Source organism: Oncorhynchus mykiss, chromosome 26 (genome assembly GCF_057628025.1).
Source record: "Oncorhynchus mykiss isolate SJ-2025 chromosome 26, ASM5762802v1, whole genome shotgun sequence".
Taxonomy (NCBI): Eukaryota; Metazoa; Chordata; class Actinopteri; order Salmoniformes; family Salmonidae; genus Oncorhynchus; species Oncorhynchus mykiss.
In genome coordinates this window covers 743,138-760,531 of record NC_143047.1, presented here as the reverse complement: position 1 = coordinate 760,531, position 17,394 = coordinate 743,138, and the positions used below count along the sequence as shown (strand labels likewise).

At 45.3% G+C, this 17,394-nt stretch overlaps 1 pseudogene across 1 annotated transcript in view; it reads left to right on the top strand.

The window, feature by feature from the left end:
* The window catches only part of LOC110506241 (C-Jun-amino-terminal kinase-interacting protein 1-like), a 75,426-nt pseudogene that overhangs the window by 42,751 nt on the left and 15,281 nt on the right, over nt 1-17,394 (top strand). Inside the window, exons 8-9 of the transcript XR_016492405.1 lie at nt 13,936-14,039; nt 17,098-17,168. The product of XR_016492405.1 is annotated as a C-Jun-amino-terminal kinase-interacting protein 1-like (transcript). The remainder of the gene's footprint in view (nt 1-13,935; nt 14,040-17,097; nt 17,169-17,394) is intronic.

The window sequence follows — 17,394 nt, the reverse complement described above, 5'->3', positions numbered from 1 at the left end:
TATTTAACATATTTTTTTCAACCATGACCCTTCATCTGCTTACATAAGTATAGGTCTCAAACTAGCAAAACACGTAATGAAACAAATTAAATAAAAATTAAACCCGGTACCGGAAAAGTGACATGATGTCCTGGGTAGATTTTATCCGCAATTTGACCTTGAACTTGGTCTATATACCTATATACACTGCTCAAAAAAATAAAGGGAACACTAAAATAACACATCCTAGATCTGAATGAATGAAATATTCTTATTAAATACTTTTTTCTTTACATAGTTGAATGTGCTGACAACAAAATAACACAAAAATTATCAATGGAAATCAAATGTATTAACCCATGGAGGTCTGGATTTGGAGTCACACTCAAAATTAAAGTGGAAAACCACACTACAGGCTGATCAAACTTTGATGTAATGTCCTTAAAACAAGTCAAAATGAGGCTCAGTAGTGTGTGTGGCCTCTACGTGCCTGTATGACCTCCCTACAACGCCTGGGCATGCTCCTGATGAGGTGGCAGATGGTCTCCTGAGGGATCTCCTCCCAGACCTGGACTAAAGCATCCGCCAACTCCTGGACAGTCAGGCTACCTCTGGCGAGCACATGGAGGGCTGAGCGGCACCCCAAAGAAATGCCGCCCCACACCATAACTGACCCACCGCCAAACCTGTCATGTTGGAGGATGTTGCAGGCAGCAGAACGTTCTCCACGGCGTCTCCAGACTCTGTCACATCTGTCAAGTGCTCTGTGTGAACCTGCTTTCATCTGTGAAGAGCACAGGGCGCCAGTGGCGAATTTGCCAATCTTGGTGTTCTCTGGCAAATGCCAAATGTCCTGCACGGTGTTGGGCTGTAAGCACAACCCCCACCTGTGGACGTCGGACCCTCATACCACCCTCATGGAGTCTGTTTCTGACCGTTTGAGCAGACACATGCACATTTGTGGCCTGCTGGAGGTCATTTTTCAGGGCTCTGGCAGTGCTCCTCCTGCTCCTCCTTGCACAAAGGCGGAGGTAGCGGTTCTGCTGCTGGGTTGTTGCCCTCCTATGGCCTCCTCCACGTCTCCTGTTGTACTGGCATGTCTCCTGGTAGCACCTCCATGCTCTGGACACTACGCTGAAAGACACAGCAAACCTTCTTGCCACAGCTCGCATTGATGTGTCATCCTGGATGAGCTGCACTACCTGAGCCACTTGTGTGGGTTGTAGACTCCGTCTCATGCTACCACTAGAGTGAAAGCACCGCCAGCATTCAAAAGTGACCAAAACATCAGCCAGGAAGCATAGGAACTGAGAAGTGGTCTGTGGTCCCCACCTGCAGAACCACTCCTTTATTGGGGGTGTCTTGCTAATTGCTTATAATTTCCACCTGTTGTCTATTCCATTTGCATGTGACATTTATTGTCAATCAGTGTTGTTTCCTAAGTGGACAGTTTGATTTCGCAGAAGTGTGATTGACTTGGAGTTACATTTTGTTGTTTAAGTGTTGCCTTTATTTTTTGGAGCAGTGTATATAGAGAGGTAGAAACAAACTGCTTACTGCACAGAAATGGTGCAACCATGATGATCACATACAGTAGATATACGTGATCACATATAAATGGGAGTTGACATGTCATTCTCATTGAAAGCAAGTCTGATAAGATGTAGATATGTTCTATGTACAATATGTCTATTCTCCCACTCCATGAGTTACATTTTTGTGTATTTTTACATTCAGTTCTGCACAACAACTTCAAACAGCTGATAATACATTATGTTTGCAGTTCTCACTAAAGTCATGCTCCAATGAGCGCTTCATTAGGTAGATAGCCAGCTAAACTTTTCTTCACGCTAATCCTCCAACAACCAGGCTAGAGATTGAATTTCAGAAGTCTAAAACTGTACGCACAAAAATGATAAGCACAGCATGACAAAAGGTAAGTATGATATTCTCATATACACTACCGGGCAAAAGTTTTAGAGTTCTATTTTGTAAATTGTAGAATAATAGTGAAGACATCAAAACTATGACAACACATATGGAATCATGTAGTAAACAAAAAAGTGTTAAACAAATCTAAATATATTTTATATTTGAGATTCTTCAAATAGCCACCCTTTGCCTTGATGACAGCTTTGTACACTCTTGGCATTCTCTCAACCAGCTTCACCTGGAATGCTTCTCCAACAGTATTGAAGGAGTTACCACATATTCTGCTTTTGCTTCACTCTGCAGTTCGACTCATCCCAAACCATCTCAATTAGGTTGAGGTCGGGTGATTGTGGAGGCCAGGTCATCTGATGCATCACTCCATCCCTCTCCTTCTTGGTAAAATAGCCCTTACACAGCCTGGAGGTTGTTGGGCCATTGTCCTGTTGACAAACAAATGATAGTCCCACTAAGCCCAAAGTAGATGGGATATCGCTGCAGAATGCTGTGGGAGCCATGCTGGTTAAGTGGGCCTTGAATTCTAAGTAAATCACAGACAGTGTCACCAGCAAAGCACCCCCACACCATAACATCTCCTCCTCCATGCTTTACGATGGGAAATACACATGCGGAGACCGTCCGTTCACCCACATCGCGTCTCACAAAGACATGGCGGTTGGAACCAAAATTCTCCAATTTGGACTCCAGACCAAAGTACAAATTTCTACTGGTCTAATCTCCATTTCTCGTGTTTCTTGGACCGAGTCTCTTCTTCATATTGGTGTCCTTTAGTAGTGGTTTCTTTGCAGCAATTCGAACACGAAGGCCTGTTAGTATAATTTAATTATGCCAATGTGCTTTCATCAGTTGAAAGCCCTTAATCTATTTTATGAGAATTTGTAAGATTTCTTGTTTGCATAAAATAGACGCAGACCAGTCTTTAAATAATAGGTAATATAATTTATTCTCGGAGCGCGCTATCACTCAAACACATGCATCAGTTTATATACAGATCATGACGTCATTACACTGCCTTAACCGAATCCCCTCCTCTCGACCGGGACAAAGTGAGGTGAAAAGTTCATTCTAACTTACTAACACACTCCCAGATAACTTTTGACCCCTCAACATTATCGATCACCACTGAACTGACAGTTTTAATTAACAGAAAACCTAGGAATGCACTCACTGTCTTATCTAAAAACCCCAGAGCTAAGTCTCAGTAGGGTCAACCATAGGCTAACGACCTTATGTGTTTACACAGTCCACAACCCATTTGTTCCTGCCTAGTAAGAATGGTGTTCATTAACTTTTTATTAATGTCCTGTCACACAATTCCTTCTTATGAACTCATATTGTCTATTACTTATAAACAGAGTATAAGTTTACCTAGATACAATTATATTTCAAATGGGGATATTGTTTATTCATTTATCCATAATAAATCCATAATAAATTCAACAAGGCCTGATTCACAGTCTCCTCTGAACAGTTGATGTTGAGATGTGTCTGTTACTTGAACTCAGTGAAGCACTTATTTGGGCTGCAATTTATGAGGCTGGTAACTCTAATGAACTTATCCTGGTAACTCTGGGTCTTCCATTCCTGTGGCAGTCCTCATGAGAGCCAGTTTCATCATAGCGCTTGATGGTTTTTGCAATTGCACTTTCAAAGTTATTGACATTTTCTGTATTGACTGACCTTCATGTCTTAAAGTAATGATGGACTGTCGTTTCTCTTTGCTTATTTGAGCTGTTCTTGACATAACATGAACTTTTACCAAATAGGGCTATCTTCTGTATACCACCCCTACCTTGTCACAACACAACTGATTGCCTGAAATGCATTAAGAAGGAAAGAAATTCCACAGATTAACTTTTAAGAAGGCACACCTGTTAATTGAAATGCATTCCAAGTGACTACATCATGAAGCTGGTTGAGAGAATGTCAAGAGTGTACAAAGCTATCATCAAGGCAAAGGGTGTCTATTTGAAGAATCTCAAATATAAAATATATTTTGATTTGTTTGACACTTTTTTGTTTACTACATGATTCCATATGTGTTATTTCATAGTTCTGATGTCTTCACTATTTTTCTACAATGAATGAGTAGGTGTACTGGTACTGTATATATAGATACACGTAGAATTGGATGTATCAAAGCTAAACAGTAACACATAACATGTTTGGAGAGAATAATGAGGTCTCACAAGGTAGATATAGGCTACAATAGTCCTTTGTAGATAGGGCATTTTACATGGAGGTGAACATCCAGGATGAACCAAAATAGACTAAACAGGTAGGACACAGGTGAGTATACTAACACAAATACACATTTGCATACACACACATCCATGCTGACTAGTTTACATGACGATTAAAGAGAGAAATATTAATAGCAATGGGGCTAGCTAACTGCCAAGCTAAACACCATACATTTCAATGGGGTCGGCTAATCCCTTTTTATCTAGCGATCTTTTTAACATCATTAAAGTAATACATGGTGAAATAATGAGAAGTACATGAACACACATTAACAAGGAATAACAAAACCTTTAAACAGGTCAACATTCACAAAGCCTCTGGACCAGACATATTATCAGGACGTGTACTCAAAGCATGTGCAACCGTCAACTGTCTTCCCTGACATTTTCAACCTCTCCCTGACCGAATCTGTAAATACCACCCTGTGGTCTGCTTGACCTACCTGTGCCCAAGGAAGCAAAGGTAACCTGCCTAAATGATGACCGCCCCGTTGCACTTACGTCAGTAGCCATGAAGTGCTATAAAATGCTGGTCAACTTGTTAAGCCTATGGGTTCCCCTACAGGAACTACACCCCCCGTTCAGCTGAAATGGTGGCGCAGGGAATGCAAAAATATTCTTAGAAATATTTAACCTCCACACATTAACAAGTCCAATACCTCAAATGAAAGATAAACACCATGTTCATCTACCCAGCGTGTCAGGTTTTTAAAATGTTTTACGGCGAAAACACAGCATATATTTATGTTAGACCACCACCAAAACTGTTACGGTGCGTGAATGAGGACCCAAAAGCGAATCAACTTAAACAGAGCTTCTTTAATTACCAAACATAGGTAGGCTCAGATGGACCGGCAGATTCCGACAGGACAGGACAAGGTTACAGCAAACATGACGGCAGTCTGGTTCAGGCATGAACGACACAAACAAACAAGAATCCGACAAGGACAGGAGCAGAAACAGAGAGAGATATAGGGACCTAATCAGAGGGAAAAAGGGAACAGGTGGGGAACGGGGTGAATGGGTAGTTAGAGGAGACAAGGGACAGCTGGGGGAAAGCGGGGGAGAAAAGGTAACCTAACACGACCAGCAGAGGGAGACAGGGTGAAGGGAAAGGACAGAGACAAGACAACATGACAGTACATGACAGTACCCCCCCACTCACCGAGCGCCTCCTGGCGCACTCGAGGAGGAAACCTGGCGGCAACGGAGGAAATCATCAATCAGCGCACGGTCCAGCACGTCCCGAGAGGGAACCCAACTCCTCTCCTCAGGACCGTACCCCTCCCAGTCAACTAGGTACTGATGACCACGGCCCCGAGGACGCATGTCCAAGATCTTACGGACCCTGTAGATAGGTGCGCCCTCGACAAGGATGGGGGGGGGGGGGGGAAGACGAGCGGGGGCGCGAAGAACGGGCTTAACACAGGAGACATGGAAGACCGGGTGGACGCGACGAAGATATCGCGGAAGAAGAAGTCGCACTGCGACAGGATTAATGACCTGAGAGATACGGAATGGACCAATGAACCGCGGGGTCAACTTGCGAGAAGCCGTCTTAAGGGGAAGGTTCTGAGTGGAGAGCCAAACTCTCTGACCGCGACAATATCTAGGGCTCTTCGTTCTACGCTTATTAGCAGCTCTCACAGTCTGCGCCCTATAACGGCAAAGTGCAGACCTGACCCTCTTCCAGGTGCGCTCGCAACGTTGGACAAAAGCCTGAGCGGAGGGGACGCTGGACTCGGCGAACTGAGATGAGAACAACGGAGGCTGGTACCCGAGGCTACTCTGAAAAGGAGATAGCCCGGTCGCAGACGAAGGAAGCGAGTTGTGGGCGTATTCTGCCCAGGGGAGCTGTTCTGACCAAGACGCAGGGTTGCGAAAAGAAAGACTGCGTAAGATGCGACCAATAGTCTGATTAGCCCGTTCTGCTTGACCGTTAGACTGGGGGTGAAAGCCGGAAGAGAGACTGACGGAAGCCCCAATCAAACGGCAAAACTCCCTCCAAAATTGAGACGTGAATTGCGGACCTCTGTCCGAAACGACGTCTGACGGAAGGCCATGAATTCTGAAAACATTCTCGATGATGATTTGTGCCGTCTCTTTAGCAGAAGGAAGCTTAGCAAGGGGAATGAAATGAGCCGCCTTAGAGAACCTATCGACAACCGTAAGAATAACAGTCTTCCCCGCTGACGAAGGCAGTCCGGTGACAAAATCTAAGGCGATGTGAGACCACGGTCGAGAGGGAATAGGAAGCGGCCTGAGACGGCCGGCAGGAGGAGAGTTACCGGACTTAGTCTGCGCGCAGACCGAACAAGCAGCCACGAAACGACGCGTGTCATGCTCCCGGGTGGGCCACCAGAAACGCTGGCGAATGGAAGCAAGCGTACCCCGAACGCCAGGGTGGCCGGCTAACTTGGCAGAGTGAGCCCACTGAAGAACGGCCAGACGAGTAGGAACGGGAACGAAAAGAAGGTTCCTAGGACAAGCGCGCGGCGACGGAGTTTGAGTGAGTGCTTGCTTTACCTGCCTCTCAATTCCCCAGACAGTCAACCCGACAACACGCCCCTCAGGGAGAATCCCCTCGGGGTCAGTGGAGGCTACTGAAGAACTGAAGAGACGAGACAAAGCATCAGGCTTGGTGTTCTTAGAGCCCGGACGATAAGAAATCACGAACTCGAAACGAGCGAAAAACAGCGCCCAACGCGCCTGACGCGCATTAAGTCGTTTGGCAGAACGGATGTACTCAAGGTTCCTATGGTCAGTCCAAACGACAAAAGGAACGGTCGCCCCCTCCAACCACTGTCGCCATTCGCCTAGGGCTAACCGGATGGCGAGCAGTTCGCGGTTACCCACATCATAGTTACGTTCCGACGGCGACAGGCGATGAGAAAAATACGCGCATGGGTGGACCTTGTCGTCAGAGAGGGAGCGCTGAGAAAGGATGGCTCCCACTCCCACCTCTGACGCGTCAACCTCGACAACGAACTGTCTAGAGACGTCAGGTGTAACAAGGATAGGAGCGGATGTAAAACGATTCTTGAGGAGATCAAAAGCTCCCTGGGCGGAAACGGACCACTTAAAGCACGTCTTGACAGAAGTAAGGGCTGTGAGAGGAGCTGCCACCTGACCGAAATTACGGATGAAACGACGATAGAAGTTCGCGAAGCCGAGAAAGCGCTGCAGCTCGACGCGTGACTTAGGGACGGGCCAATCAATGACAGCTTGGACCTTAGCGGGGTCCATCTTAATGCCTTCAGCGGAAATAACAGAACCGAGAAATGTGACGGAGGAGGCATGAAAAGTGCACTTCTCAGCCTTCACAAAAAGACAATTCTCTAAAAGGCGCTGGAGGACACGTCGAACGTGCTGAACATGAATCTGGAGTGACGGTGAAAAAATCAGGATATCGTCAAGGTAAACGAAAACAAAGATGTTCAGCATGTCTCTCAGGACATCATTGACTAATGCCTGAAAGACAGCTGGAGCGTTAGCGAGGCCGAAAGGAAGAACCCGGTATTCAAAGTGCCCTAACGGAGTGTTAAACGCCGTCTTCCACTCGTCCCCCTCCCTGATGCGCACGAGATGGTAAGCGTTACGAAGGTCCAACTTAGTGAAAACCCTGGCTCCCTGCAGGATCTCGAAGGCTGAAGACATAAGAGGAAGCGGATAACGATTCTTCACTGTTATGTCATTCAGCCCTCGATAATCTATGCAGGGGCGCAGAGACCCGTCCTTCTTCTTGACAAAAAAAAACCCCGCTCCGGCGGGAGAGGAGGAGGGGACTATGGTACCGGCGTCAAGAGCTACAGACAAATAATCCTCGAGAGCCTTACGTTCGGGAGCCGACAGAGAGTATAGTCTACCCCGGGGGGGGGTGGTTCCCGGAAGGAGATCAATACTACAATCATACGACCGGTGTGGAGGAAGAGAGGTGGCCCTGGACCGACTGAACACCGTGCGCAGATCGTGATATTCCTCCGGCACCCCTGTCAAATCACCAGGCTCCTCCTGTGAAGAAGAGACAGAGGAAACAGGGGGGATAGCAGACATTAAACATTTCACATGACAAGAGACGTTCCAGGAGAGGATAGAATTACTAGACCAATTAATGGAAGGATTATGACAAACTAGCCAGGGATGGCCCAAAACAACAGGTGTAAAAGGTGAACGAAAAATTAAAAAAGAAATGGTTTCACTATGATTACCAGAAACAGTGAGGGTTAAAGGTAGCGTCTCACGCTGAATCCTGGGGAGAGGACTACCATCCAGGGCGAACAAGGCCGTGGGCTCCTTTAACTGTCTGAGAGGAATGTCATGTTCCCGAGCCCAGGTCTCGTCCATAAAACAGCCCTCCGCCCCAGAGTCTATTAAGGCACTGCAGGAAGCTGACGAACCGGTCCAGCGTAGATGGACCGACAAGGTAGTGCAGGATCTTGAAGGAGAGACAGGAGTAGTAGCGCTCACCAGTAGCCCTCCGCTTACTGACGAGCTCTGGCCTTTTACTGGACATGAAGTGACAAAATGACCAGCGGCACCGCAATAGAGACAGAGGCGGTTGGTGATTCTCCGTTCCCTCTCCTTAGTCGAGATGCGGATACCTCCCAGCTGCATGGGCTCAGCACCCGAGCCGGCAGAGGAAGATGGTAGTGATGCGGAGAGGGAGGCGACGGAGAGCGCGAGCTCCTTTCCACGAGCTCGGTGACGAAGATCAACCCGTCGCTCAATGCGAATAGCGAGTTCAATCAAGGAATCCACGCTGGAAGGAACCTCCCGGGAGAGAATCTCATCCTTTACCTCTGCGCGGAAACCCTCCAGAAGACGAGCGAGCAAGGCCGGCTCGTTCCAGCCACTGGAGACAGCAAGAGTGCGAAACTCAATAGAGTAGTCTGTTATGGATCGATTGCCTTGACATAGGGAAGACAGGGCCCTGGAAGCCTCCTCCCCAAAAACAGATCGATCAAAAACCCGTATCATCTCCTCCTTAAAGTCTTGATACTGGTTAGTACACTCAGCCCTTGCCTCCCAGATTGCCGTGCCCCACTCACGAGCCCGTCCAATAAGGAGAGATATGACGTAGGCGACACGAGCAGTGCTCCTGGAGTAAGTGTTGGGCTGGAGAGAAAACACAATATCACACTGGGTGAGGAACGAGCGGCATTCAGTGGGCTCCCCAGAGTAACACGGCGGGTTATTGATTCTGGGCTCCGGAGATTCGAAAGCCCTGGAAGTGGCCGGTGGATCGAGGCGGAGATGGTGAACCTGTTCTGTGAGGTTGGAGACTTGGGTGGCCAGGGTCTCAACGGCATGTCGAGCAGCAGACAATTCCTGCTTGTGTCTGCCTAGCATCGCTCCCTGGATCTCGACGGCTGAGTGGAGAGGATCCGAAGTCGCTGGGTCCATTCTTGGTCGGATTCTTCTGTTACGGTGCGTGAATGAGGACCCAAAAGCGAATCAACTTAAACAGAGCTTCTTTAATTACCAAACATAGGTAGGCTCAGATGGACCGGCAGATTCCGACAGGACAGGACAAGGTTACAGCAAACATGACGGCAGTCTGGTTCAGGCATGAACGACACAAACAAACAAGAATCCGACAAGGACAGGAGCAGAAACAGAGAGAGATATAGGGACCTAATCAGAGGGAAAAAGGGAACAGGTGGGGAACGGGGTGAATGGGTAGTTAGAGGAGACAAGGGACAGCTGGGGGAAAGCGGGGGAGAAAAGGTAACCTAACACGACCAGCAGAGGGAGACAGGGTGAAGGGAAAGGACAGAGACAAGACAACATGACAGTACATGACAAAAACAGAAAAAAATAAAAATAAAATAAAATCACAAAAGCAGGTTTAAACAAAAAATCATTCACTAACCTCTTGAAAATCTTCATCAGATGACAGTCATATGACATGTTACACAGTACATTTATGTTTTGTTCGATAATATGCATTTTATATCCATAAATCTCTGATTACATTGACGCCATGTTCAGAAAATTCTCCAAAATGTCCGGAGGAATTATAGAAAGCTACGCCAGATAACAGAAATACTCATCATAAACTTTGACTAAAGATAAATGTTCTACATATAATTAAAAAGATACACTGGTTCTTAATGCAACCGCTGTGTCACATTTTTTTTTAACGTTACGGAAAAAGCCTACCATGCAATAATCTGAGACAGCGCTCAGACGTAACAATATTTCTCCGCTATGTTGGAGTCAACAGAAATACAAAATTACAACATAAATATTCCCTTACCTTTGATGGTCTTCGATCAGAATGAAGTGCAAGGAGTGCTAGTTCAACAATAAATCGTTTTGTTTCATAATGTTCAATTCTAGTGTCCAAGTAGCAGCATTTGCTACCACTTTCAGCTCAAATGCCCAAAAAATGACTTCTGGTCCAGAATAATTTTGCATCAAAACTTCCAAATTACACATCGACGAAACTGGTCAAACTAAGTATCAATCTTCAGGATGTTATAATCATACATATCGAATATCATTCCAACCGGGCAATCCTAGTTCATCTGGGGCTGACTGGAACAGACGAAGCACTCTAACGCATACGCGCCCTCAAGCACATGAAAATCTTTGCGACACTTACTACTTTTACTTCCCATTAGTTCAAAGTTCACAGCAAATGCTCCATTACACTTTCTACTGAATGAGGACATCTAGTGGAAGACATAGGAAGTGTTTCCAGATCCATAACTTGTTGGGAAGGGAGGGGGCGATGACGTCAAAGTTGCCTGCCCTGTGAGTTCTGCTATACTCACAGACATAATTCAAACGGTTTTAGAAGCTTCAGAGTGTTTTCTATCCAATAATAATAATAATAATAATAACAATAATAATAATATGCATATATTAGCAATTTAGGACAGAGTTTTATGCAGTTCACTATGGGCACGCAATTCATCCAAAGGGGAAATACTGCCACCTATCCTTAACCAGTTTTAACAAGGAATAACAAAACCTTTAAACAGGTCAACATTCACAAAGCCTCTGGACCAGACATATTATCAGGACGTGTACTCAAAGCATGTGCAACCGTCAACTGTCTTCCCTGACATTTTCAACCTCTCCCTGACCGAGTCTGTAAATACCACCCTGTGGTCTGCTTGACCTACCTGTGCCCAAGGAAGCAAAGGTAACCTGCCTGTAAGGGTTTTCCTGTGGTGAAGGAGAGGCGGACCAAAATGCAGCGTGGTGGTTATTCATGTTTTTAATAAAGACGACTGACTATACATGAACAGACTAAACAAAACAAGAAAAGTGAAAACCTAAACAGTCCTATCTGGTGCAAACACAGAGACAGGAACAATCACCCACAAACACACAGTGAAACCCAGGCTACCTACGTATGATTCTCAATCAGAGACAACTAATGACACCTGCCTCTGATTGAGAACCATACTAGGCTGAAACATAGAAATACCCAAATCATAGAAAAACAAACATAGACTGCCCACCCAACTCACGCCCTGACCATACTAAATAAATACAAAACAAAGGAAATAAAGGTCAGAACGTGACACTGCCTAAATGATGACCGCCCCGTTGCACTCGCGTCAGTAGCCATGAAGTGCTATAAAATGCTGGTCATGGCTCAAATCAACAGCATCCTCCCAGACACCCTAGACCCACTTCAATTTGCATACCGCCCCAACAGATCCACAGATGAGGCAATCTTAATCACACTCCACACTGCCCTTTCTCACCTGGACAAAATAATCACTTTTGTGAGAATGCTGTTCATTGACTACAGCTCAGCGTTCAACACCATAGTGCCCACGAAACTCATCACTAAGCTAAGGACTCTGGGACTAAACACCCCCCTCTCCAACTGGATCCTAGACTTCCTGACGGGCCACCCCCAGGTGGTAAGAGTAGGCAACAACACATCTGCCATGCTGATCTTTAACACTGGGGCCCCTTAGGGGTGTGTACTTAGTCCCCTCCTGTATTCCCGGTTCACCCACGACTGCGCGGCCAAACACAACTCCAACACCATTATTAAGTTTGCTGACAACACAACAGTGGTAGGCCTGATCACTGACAACGATGAGACGGCTTATAGGGAGGAGGTCAGATAACTGGCAGTGTGGTGCCAGGACAACAACCTCTCCCTCAATGTGAGCAAGACAAAGGAGATGATCGTGGACTACAGGAAAAGGCGGGCCGAAGAGTCCCCCCATTAACATCAACGGGGCTGTAGTGGAGCGGGTCGAGAGTTTCAAGTTCCTTGGTGTCCACATCACCAACAAACTATCGTGGTCCACACATACCAAGACAGTCGTGACGAGGGCACGACAAAACCGTGTCCCCCTCAGGAGACTGAAAAGATTTGGCATGGGTCCCCAGATCCTCAAAAGGTTCTACAGCTGCATCACTGCCTGCTATGACAACTGCTCGGGCATCTGACCATAAGGTGCTACAGAGGGTAGCGCGAACGGCCCAGTTGTCACGACTTCCACCGAAGGTGGCTCCTCTCCATGTTCGGGCGGTGCTCGGCGGTCGTCGTTGCCGGCCTACTAGCTGCCACCGATCCATTTTTCCTTTTTGTTTGTCTCTGTCTGTTTTGTTTACACCTGTGTCCATTTAGTTGATTTCGGTGGGTTTATTAACCTCCACTGCCTGCTAGTCTTTGTGCAGGATTGTTTGCTGTGGTTACTTTGTTTGGGGTACGTGTTTGCACCACAGGGTTTTCTTTCTCACGGCAGTTGTACCGTTTTGGTATGTGTTTAGGAGTAGAGGTTTCTCCTCCGTGTGTATCATTTATTTCCCTGTATGTGGCGACCTCGTTTGGGTATGTTCCCCCCCATGTTGTTGTTAAGGTGGGACTTCTGAATAAACGATTGTGCCACTGGGACTTCCTTGCTCTCCTGCTCCTGATTCCTGCACCTCCCTCCTTCTAGGAGGCACGTAACACCAGTACATCATTGGGGCCAAGCTTCCTGCCATCCAGGACCTATATAATAGGCAGTGTCAGAGGAAAGCCCATAAAATTGTCAGAAACTCCAGACACACAGCATAGAACGTTTTCTCTGCTATCGCACAGGAAGCGGTACCGGAGCGCCAAGTCTAGGACTAAAAGGCTTCTACCCCAAAGCCATAACAATCAATAAAATCGCCACCAGACATTGAACCCCCCTCCCTTTTGTACACTGCTTCTACTCGCTGTTTATTATCTATGCATAGTCACTTCACCCCTACCTACATGTACAAATTACTTCAACTAACCTGTACCCGCACACACTGACTCGGTACCGGTGCCCCCTGTATATAGCCTCTTATTGTTATTCTTATTGTGTCATTTTTTATTTTTATTTTAGTCTACTTGGTAAATATTTTCTTAACTCTTTTTGAACTGCACTGTTGGTTAAGGGATTGTTAGTAAGCATACACTTGTTGTATTCGGCGCATGTGACAAATGAAGTTTTATTTGATTTGAATATGAATACTTACAGATGTCGAATTATTAGTTACAGGATTGTGAAGGATGGAATGTTGCTTACCTCTAGGATAGTTAAGTGGTTATGAGTTACTATGCTGCAATATACGAAAACAGGTGAGGGTAAATCTTTATGCAGTCCATGACAGTTATTGATGGTACAATTATTCTCTATGTTATATTTTGCTTTTGTCATTAGAAACCATGAAATGGCAGAGCTATTTCTACATATTGCGCCTTTAAATGTACTGTAGCATCCATAGTTTATATATATTTTTTATCTTTCTCTATCTCTCTCTCCCACAGTGAAGAGCAGTGAATGGATAGACAGATACCACATGAAATTCCTGGGCTCGGTCCAAGTGCCCTACCACAAAGGCAATGATGTTCTGTGTGCAGCTATGCAGAAGGTATGGGGAGGTGCTGTGTGTGTGCTTGTGAAAGAAAGAGTGAGAGTGTAGAAAGATTGAGAAGATAGAAAGAGTGTGAGAGAGATGTCAACTGGCACATTACCAATGAAATCCATAATCTTTAACTGAGAGAGAGGAGGAGGAAGAGACAGATATGGATGAAGAGACAGATGGATTGAGTAGGAAGATGGAAAATAATGGGGTGAAAGTGTGAGAGGTAAACAGTATAGTTAGTACATTCTCTATGAAAATAGTATTCTATTACACCATGGTTGGGGTCGGAATTCAGAATTGAATTCAACGCATTCATTTAAAACATCCCTAAGGAAGAAAATTGTAATTTAATTTTAATTAAAGGAAGTAAATTAATTCAAAGCAATTCAAATAAGACATGAGTGTAATTCCTTTGATTCAACCACATAGTTTGATTCTTATACATAGTATTGGTTACAATTTTGTATTTGTGTAGTAATGTGTAGAATAAATAAGCCATTTGAATTCAATTCAAAGTCTGTTTCCTGTGGGGTGTGGGCAATTCAAATTCAATTCAAATTTAAGAATAGAATTCGCAACTCATTTCAGAATTGACCTCAACCCTGTATAACACAAACAAGCATTGACAGTAGAATAATCTTAGATCACAAATTAGAAAGGTTAAGACAGGAAATCATTAAAACATTTTAGAAAAGAAAAGAGGACAGAGGCAGAGGCAGGTTGAAAAGAGGCATCGCTCAAAAGCAACACTACAGCACCAAAAGTATGTGTACACCTGAACGTCGAACATCTCATTCCAAAATCATGGGCATTAATATGGAGTTGGTACCCCCTTGGCTACTATAACAGCCTCCACTCTTCTGGGAAGGCTTTCCACTAGATGCTGGAACATTGCTGTGGGGACTTGCTTTACTTCAGCCACGAGCATTATTCATTTGAATTTATTTAACCTTTATTTAACTAGGCATTAGTGACATCAGGCAGTGATGTTGGGTGATAAGGCCTGGCTTGCAGTCGGCGTTCCAATTCCTCCCAATTGTGTTCGATGGGGTTGAAGTCAGGTCTCTGAAGGCCAGTCAAGTTTTTCCACACCGATCTCGACAAACCATTTCTGTATGGACCTTGCTTTGGGCACAGGGGAATTGTCATGCTGAAAGAGAAAAGTGCCTTCTCCAAACTGTTGCCACAAAGTTGGAAGCACAGAATTGTCTAGAATGTCATTGTATGCTGTAGCGTTAAGATTTCCCTTCACTGGAAACTGTGGGGCCTAGCCTGAACCATGAAAACAGCCCCAGATCATTATTCCTCCTCCACAAAACTTTACAGTTGGCACTATGCATTGGGGCAGGTAGCGTTCTCCTGGGATCCGCCAAACCCAGATTCGTCTGTCGGACTGCCAGATGGTGAAGTGTGATTCATCACTCCAGACAACACGTTTCCACTGCTCCAGAGTCTAAAGGCGACGAGCTTCACGCCACTCCAGCTGATGCTTGGCATTGGTGCCTGGTGATCTTAGGCTTGTGTGTGGCTGCTCAGCCATGGAAACCCATTTGGTGAAGCTCCAGACTAACAGTTGTTGTTCTGGTGTTGCTTCCAGAGGACAGACAATTTTTACACGCTACACACTTCAGCACTCGGCGTTCCCGTTTTGTGAGCTTGTGAGCTACCACTTTGCGGCTGAGCCCTTGTTGCTCCTAGATCTTCCCACTTCACTTACAGTTGACCGGGGCAGCTCTAGTCACTGAGATCTTCAGTAAGGCCATTCTACTGCCAATGTTTGTCTATGGAGATTGACTTTTTGTGTGCTCATTTTTATACACCGGTCAGCAACGGGTGTTGCTCAAATAGTTGAATCCACTAATTTGAAGGGGTGTCCACATGCTTTTGTATATATAGTGTGCATTTCTAGCTGAGATGCCACTATAAGTTTAAGACCAATAACCCACCTCTTTCCCTGTTCATGTTCTAAATGTTCTAAATTCCAATTAATTGAATAAGGGTGCTTTTTTTAACAAATAATTTCAATATCTAAACCGGGATGCTGATGCTGTTTTGATTGTCACCAGATTGCCACCAATAGGAGGATGACAGTGCAGTATAACCCACCTTCATCTTGTATCCTTGAGATCAACATGAAAGGCGTGAAGCTCCTAGTCCAGGACGACTACTATGCCTCTGACAGACTTCCACACTCAAATGCACACACATTGTAAACATCCACGCGCATCTGCACATACACACACACGTGGGTGCACACACGGACACACGGGACAGGTACACAGACAGACATACTCAGATTTATGCACACACTCAACACATGCATTTACATCACACACACACTCACACACACTTCTTAAGGCACACCTTCAGCACATGTTAGAAAGACAGCAGTTTAGTTTGGACCAAAGTACAACTACAAAACTTTGCGTCTGGCTTGCAAGACTAGATACAAAGAGATGTTTTATCCAAACCGCTGACCAGCAAGATCACACTGAGGGAAATATTCCCAGTAAAGAAGGTTGATAACGCCTCAGTGTGGGCACTACAGGGTATTGCAGTCCACACACCTTAATCCAGTTGTATTGTATAGAAGCAAGTGAGAATTTCATCTGGCAACAGCGATGCCCACCTAAACTGAAGTAAAGATATGTAACCATCAGTGGGTTCTTTGTTGACATTAAGGCTATGATTTGCTTTAATAGCTAATCTAATTTGCCAATCAGAAGGTTCACTAGCTACAGCTCCTACAGATGATGTGGTGTAAGCAGATAGCAAATTCCATGAGAAATGCAGTTGTTGACATGGAGGGTGGATACTTTTTACCCCCAACACCTGTTTTTCGGAGCCATAGAATTTGGTCAATGAGGTTTGTACCAAATAATTATGTTGCATTCATATGTAGTGTGCATTGCCTTGGGACATCACAGTCCGTCCCCCCCCCCCCTCCATGGTCCCAGGCGATGCGCTTATTTTGAGCCCAAAATGAAGAAATTCCTTCCAAAATTTAAGGCCTCAAATCCACCACTAGTTTATAATATAGATGTGTGTCTGTCTGTCATCACAGAGTAACCAGTGCAGCCACTTCTTCCAGTTGAAGAATGTTTCCTTCTGTGGCTATCACCCTAAGAACAGCAAGTAAGTACCTGGACCTGGATTAAATTATGCCAGTCACTGTATTCAAATAAAAATGTGCTTTTTGGGAGAGTCATAGCGCAAGCAGTGGAGGAAATGGAGAAAAAATAATCACTCTTCCATTGTAAAATCTGCATTTTACTCCCGGAACCTGGTTCCCTCTGGGGTTTCGCTCCTCTGACCCCTGTACTTTCTTCTTCTTTTTTTACCCATGTGTGGTTTGTATGTT